This window comes from Pseudochaenichthys georgianus, chromosome 16 (assembly GCF_902827115.2).
Source record: "Pseudochaenichthys georgianus chromosome 16, fPseGeo1.2, whole genome shotgun sequence".
Taxonomy (NCBI): domain Eukaryota; kingdom Metazoa; phylum Chordata; class Actinopteri; order Perciformes; family Channichthyidae; genus Pseudochaenichthys; species Pseudochaenichthys georgianus.
Window position 1 is genome coordinate 46381947 of NC_047518.2, and position 7720 is coordinate 46389666.

A 7720-nucleotide genomic window follows, 5' to 3' on the forward strand; every position below is an offset into this window, starting at 1 on the left:
TGCTCGACAAATACAAATAAAAGTGATATAAATAATTATATTAATATTATAAATATGAAATTCAGGCTCAAGGGTATTCTGGCTCCTGCTGTCATGTTCGCTAATCTTACCTTTCAGCTATTTAAAATAAAGTGACGTCAGGTAGATTTAAATTGTTTAACGAAGACAACGACTCCGCTCAGCTCCATTTCTTGATCTAACTTAGATTTAGTATTTTTACATTTTTGTTGAACTCAAAACTCAAAAGCAGGAAATTAATGTGCGTTAAAAACAAAAGCTGCGATTGCAAGTTTAATGTCATAAACATAATTCATGGAAGGCAGGGTTTTATGAAACATTAGGGACCTATAATTGACCTGGCTCTGTCTCAGTAGACTTTAATGAATTCGTTGTTTATACTGAACACGTTTTATGTACAGGTGATGAAAGGCCTTCAGAGAAAGGTAACAGAATAATCTATAGTGCTCTCCATCCCGGCTCCTGCTGGCTCAGCTCACATCCGACTAAATCTGCTTTAGTTATCCGCTCGCTGTATTTTCCCGTGTGTCGACCAGCCTGCACCCTGAACGCCTCTCACACTGTTCCAGGTTTCTCTTTCTCCTCCATCCCACTGATGAGTCACCTCCTCCTGTGCTGAGACACTCAGGTGCTTTGAAGACCATAAGAGCATGCATTGAACTGGATAAAGGCACAGCGCTCACTATTGTCTGACACTGCTGTGCAAAGAAGCCGACGTGAGCTTTTTATGGAGGCTTTACTTTCTTTGGGGAAGAAACTGAAGATTGCGACGGACACTTTCTCCGTGTTCCCTGTCTTCTATTAGTCATCGTACCAGTGTTTCTGTCTCTGGTTGATATATGAAGGACTCTGGAGAAGTAGCATCCTGTACTTGGTATGTGTAGCCCACTACTGCATATAAAACTATGCTTTGTCTCGTTTACTTCTGTATCTATGATGAGTCCACTTCCCACACTCAACGACCGCCATCTTGGCTACGTAACGGAAGTTGAGAGTCCAGTGAACATAACAAGAACTGGATACGGAAGTGGTAGTACCGTCGTTTGGCCACTACGAATATTTCCCCGAGAGTCCGGAGCACTTCCTGGGGGCTCGACACAGCCCGATACAAATAAAACGTATACATATGTGGTTTAAAGTAGAGATACGACATACTGATACACACCTGAACATCAGCAGGAGAGGACTCTTTAAAGTAGAGACACTACATACTGATATACACCTGAACATCAGCAGGAGAGGACTCTTTAAAGTAGAGACACTCCATACTGATATACACCTGAACATCAGCAGGAAAGGACTCTTTAAAGTAGAGACACTACATACTGATATACACCTGAACATCAGCAGGAGAGGACTCTTTAAAGTAGAGACACTACATGCTGATATGAACCTGAACATCAGCAGGAGAGGACTCTTTAAAGTAGAGACACTACATACTGATATACACCTGAACATCAGCAGGAGAGGACTCTTTAAAGTAGAGACACTACATACTGATATACACCTGAACATCAGCAGGAGAGAACTCTTTAAAGTGGAGACACTACATGCTGATATGAACCTGAACATCAGCAGGAGAGGACTCTTTAAAGTAGAGACACTACATGCTGATATGAACCTGAACATCAGCAGGAGAGGACTCTTTAAAGTAGAGACACTACATACTGATATACACCTGAACATCAGCAGGAGAGGACTCTTTAAAGTAGAGACACTACATACTGATATACACCTGAACATCAGCAGGAGAGGACTCTTTAAAGTAGAGACACTATACTGATATACACCCGAACATCAGCAGGAGAGGACTCTTTAAAGTAGAGACACTACACACTGATATACACCTGAACATCAGCAGGAGAAGACTCTTTAAAGTAGAGACACTACATACTTATATATACCTGAACATCAGCTGGAGAGGACTCTTTAAAGTAGAGACACTACATACTGATATACACCTGAACATCAGCAGGAGAGGAATCTTTAAAGTAGAGACACTACATACTTATATATACCTGAACATCAGCTGGAGAGGACTCTTTAAAGTAGAGACACTACATACTGATATGCACCTGAACATCAGCAGGAGAGGACTCTTTAAAGTAGAGACACTACAGACTGATATACACCTGAAAATGAGCAGGAGAGGACTCTTTAAAGTAGAGACACTACATGCTGATATACACCTGAACATCAGCAGGAGAGGACTCTTTAAAGTAGAGACACTACATACTGATATACACCTGAACATCAGCAGGAGAGGACTCTTTAAAGTAGAGACAATACATGCTGATATGAACCTGAACATCAGCAGGAGAGGACTCTTTAAAGTCGAGACACTATACTGATATACACCCGAACATCAGCAGGAGAGGAATCTTTAAAGTAGAGACACTACATACTTATATATACCTGAACATCAGCTGGAGAGGACTCTTTAAAGTAGAGACACTACATACTGATATGCACCTGAACATCAGCAGGAGAGGACTCTTTAAAGTAGAGACACTACAGACTGATATACACCTGAAAATGAGCAGGAGAGGACTCTTTAAAGTAGAGACACTACATGCTGATATACACCTGAACATCAGCAGGGGAGGACTCTTTAAAGTAGAGACACTACATACTGATATACACCTGAACATCAGCAGGGGAGGACTCTTTAAAGTAGAGACACTACATACTGATATACACCTGAACATCAGCAGGAGAGGACTCTTTAAAGTAGAGACACTACATACTGATATACGCCTGAACATCAGCAGGAGAGGACTCTTTAAAGTAGAGACACTACATACTGATATACACCTGACCATCAGCAGGAGAGGACTCTTTAAAGTAGAGACACTACATACTGATAGACACCTGAACATCAGCAGGAGAGGACTCTTTAAAGTAGAGACACTACATACTGATATACACCTGAACATCAGCAGGAGAGGACTCTTTAAAGTAGAGACACTACATACTGATATACACCTGACCATCAGCAGGAGAGGACTCTTTAAAGTAGAGACACTACATACTGATATACACCTGAACATCAGCAGGAGAGGACTCTTTAAAGTAGAGACACTACATACTGATATACCCCTGAACATCAGCAGGGGAGTACTCTTTAAAGTAGAGACACTACATACTGATATACACCTGAACATCAGCAGGAGAGGACTCTTTAAAGTAGAGACACTACATACTGATATACACCTGAACATCAGCAGGAGAGGACTCTTTAAAGTAGAGACACTACATGCTGATATACACCTGAACATCAGCAGGAGAGGACTCTTTAAAGTAGAGACACTACATACTGATATACACCTGAACATCAGCAGGAGAGGACTCTTTAAAGTAGAGACACTCCATACTGATATACACCTGAACATCAGCAGGAAAGGACTCTTTAAAGTAGAGACACTACATACTGATATACACCTGAACATCAGCAGGAGAGGACTCTTTAAAGTAGAGACACTACATGCTGATATGAACCTGAACATCAGCAGGAGAGGACTCTTTAAAGTAGAGACACTACATACTGATATACACCTGAACATCAGCAGGAGAGGACTCTTTAAAGTAGAGACACTACATACTGATATACACCTGAACATCAGCAGGAGAGAACTCTTTAAAGTGGAGACACTACATGCTGATATGAACCTGAACATCAGCAGGAGAGGACTCTTTAAAGTAGAGACACTACATGCTGATATGAACCTGAACATCAGCAGGAGAGGACTCTTTAAAGTAGAGACACTACATACTGATATACACCTGAACATCAGCAGGAGAGGACTCTTTAAAGTAGAGACACTACATACTGATATACACCTGAACATCAGCAGGAGAGGACTCTTTAAAGTAGAGACACTATACTGATATACACCCGAACATCAGCAGGAGAGGACTCTTTAAAGTAGAGACACTACACACTGATATACACCTGAACATCAGCAGGAGAAGACTCTTTAAAGTAGAGACACTACATACTTATATATACCTGAACATCAGCTGGAGAGGACTCTTTAAAGTAGAGACACTACATACTGATATGCACCTGAACATCAGCAGGAGAGGAATCTTTAAAGTAGAGACACTACATACTTATATATACCTGAACATCAGCTGGAGAGGACTCTTTAAAGTAGAGACACTACATACTGATATGCACCTGAACATCAGCAGGAGAGGACTCTTTAAAGTAGAGACACTACAGACTGATATACACCTGAAAATGAGCAGGAGAGGACTCTTTAAAGTAGAGACACTACATGCTGATATACACCTGAACATCAGCAGGAGAGGACTCTTTAAAGTAGAGACACTACATACTGATATACACCTGAACATCAGCAGGAGAGGACTCTTTAAAGTAGAGACAATACATGCTGATATGAACCTGAACATCAGCAGGAGAGGACTCTTTAAAGTCGAGACACTATACTGATATACACCCGAACATCAGCAGGAGAGGAATCTTTAAAGTAGAGACACTACATACTTATATATACCTGAACATCAGCTGGAGAGGACTCTTTAAAGTAGAGACACTACATACTGATATGCACCTGAACATCAGCAGGAGAGGACTCTTTAAAGTAGAGACACTACAGACTGATATACACCTGAAAATGAGCAGGAGAGGACTCTTTAAAGTAGAGACACTACATGCTGATATACACCTGAACATCAGCAGGGGAGGACTCTTTAAAGTAGAGACACTACATACTGATATACACCTGAACATCAGCAGGGGAGGACTCTTTAAAGTAGAGACACTACATACTGATATACACCTGAACATCAGCAGGAGAGGACTCTTTAAAGTAGAGACACTACATACTGATATACGCCTGAACATCAGCAGGAGAGGACTCTTTAAAGTAGAGACACTACATACTGATATACACCTGACCATCAGCAGGAGAGGACTCTTTAAAGTAGAGACACTACATACTGATAGACACCTGAACATCAGCAGGAGAGGACTCTTTAAAGTAGAGACACTACATACTGATATACACCTGAACATCAGCAGGAGAGGACTCTTTAAAGTAGAGACACTACATACTGATATACACCTGACCATCAGCAGGAGAGGACTCTTTAAAGTAGAGACACTACATACTGATATACACCTGAACATCAGCAGGAGAGGACTCTTTAAAGTAGAGACACTACATACTGATATACCCCTGAACATCAGCAGGGAGGACTCTTTAAAGTAGAGACACTACATACTGATATACACCTGAACATCAGCAGGGGAGGACTCTTTAAAGTAGAGACACTACATACTGATATACACCTGAACATCAGCAGGAGAGGACTCTTTAAAGTAGAGACACTACATACTGATATACCCCTGAACATCAGCAGGGGAGGACTCTTTAAAGTAGAGACACTACATACTGATATACACCTGAACATCAGCAGGGGAGGACTCTTTAAAGTAGAGACACTACATGCTGATATACACCTGAACATCAGCAGGGGAGGACTCTTTAAAGTAGAGACACTACATACTGATATACACCTGAACATCAGCAGGGGAGGACTCTTTAAAGTAGAGACACTACATACTGATATACACCTGAACATCAGCAGGGGAGGACTCTTTAAAGTAGAGACACTACATGCTGATATACACCTGAACATCAGCAGGGGAGGACTCTTTAAAGTAGAGACACTACATACTGATATACACCTGAAAATGAGCAGGGGAGGACTCTTTAAAGTAGAGACACTACATACTGATATACACCTGAACATCAGCAGGAGAGGACTCTTTAAAGTAGAGACACAACACACTGATATACACCTGAACATTTTGTGAGACATTTTGTGTTTCTTTCTAATCCTTTATTATTGTTCCGTGTCAGAAACGAAATGTGACAAAACAAATCCTTTCTCATGCTTCATGTTCTTAAGGTCTGTCATATTCATATGTACGAAGGCATAGATTTTAATTGCACCCTCACCTGATAGCCAAGCGAGGATTCGGTGGGTTAAGCACACGTCACCATAATTAGTTAGATAAGGTGCCGCTTTCCTCCATGCCTTTGATTCTGCAGTTTCCCTGACACTCACCATTTCACGCTTCGTATTTATTCAAAGACACTTCCACACAAGTGCACAAACAGCTGAATGCAGGCGATTACAGATATCCACAGGCTGCTCAACACCCCGACCAGCCTGACATAAAAGCATGAGGAATTGCTTTTAGTATTCGTGAAATAGTACATTGCTGTTGTTGGATTCTTGTATGAATCCGTTAGATTCGGCTCTAAGTCATTTACTTCTGCCAGTTTACAGATCTCTAATCTTTGTGCAAATGTTATAAATATCTAGTTTTAATCATCACCTCATTACTTCCGTTTGCCAGCGGGATACTTTTTTTTAAACTCGGTGGAAAGGTGAAGCATTGGCGGAGGAAAAATGTTCAAGGTTGATCCGAATTACTTGGAAAAGACAGGTTTATTATTCCCGTTTGTTCACACTGAGAGGTCTTTTGGGCCCTGTTGGATTCTCCAGTACTTTTCCAGTTTGACGTTTGATTTTTTTTGGGACCCCTTTTAACCGGAGAGTCTGAACCAATGTTCTCATATTTTGTTACCTAGTAAAAAAATTGGATCCGTTCAGTTTTGATTTCACTTTTCAAAAAAGGAGGACACACTTAATAACTACTCATGGTTTACCTTCTTCCTGTCGTCATGACACAAGTGGGCCGTGTTTCTAGATACTTGACATTGATTGTATTCTGGTTCTAGTTGCATAATTGAGAATACATTTCAGGTTTCATGGACATTTTAATTTCTAGGAGACTGGGGTGCTGGCAGAGGAAAACAGTCAGACTTCAAAGTGCTGCATGTTCATTAAAGAGGCCCTGTTCTGTTCTCCTGTAGTGGGTTCTATAGATTTAAGTACATGGTCTACAAAGGCTAAAATCCCTGTGTTCCCTCCATTGAACTCCTTTGTAGAGACACTTCACACTGATATACACCCGAACATCAGCAGGAGAGGACTCTTTAAAGTAAAGACTCTACATACTGATATACACCTGAAAATCAGCAGGAGAGGACTCTTTAAAGTAGAGACACTACATACTGATATACACCTGAACATCAGCAGGAGAGGACTCTTTAAAGTAGAGACACTACATACTGATATACACCTGAACATCAGCAGGAGAGCACTCTTTAAAGTAGAGACACCACATACTGATATACACCTGAACATCAGCAGGAGAGGACTCTTTAAAGTAGAGACACTACATACTGATATGAACATCAGCAGGAGAGGACTCTTTAAAGTAGAGACACTACATACTGATATACACCTGAACATCAGCAGGAGAGGACTCTTTAAAGTAGATACACTACATACTGATATGAACATCAGCAGGAGAGGACTCTTTAAAGTAGAGACACTACATACTGATATGAACATCAGCAGGAGAGGACTCTTTAAAGTAGAGACACTACATACTGATATGAACATCAGCAGGAGAGGACTCTTTAAAGTAGAGACACTGATATGAATCCTGAACATTAGCAGAATGAGGCCCCTTTAATGACACGGCCAAATCATAAAGAGAGTGCACCTGTGGTTTTTGGCATCGAATTTGTATTCAGACATTTACATATTCTCCAGAGTGGCAGAGATATAACGGTAATGAATAATAATTAGACTT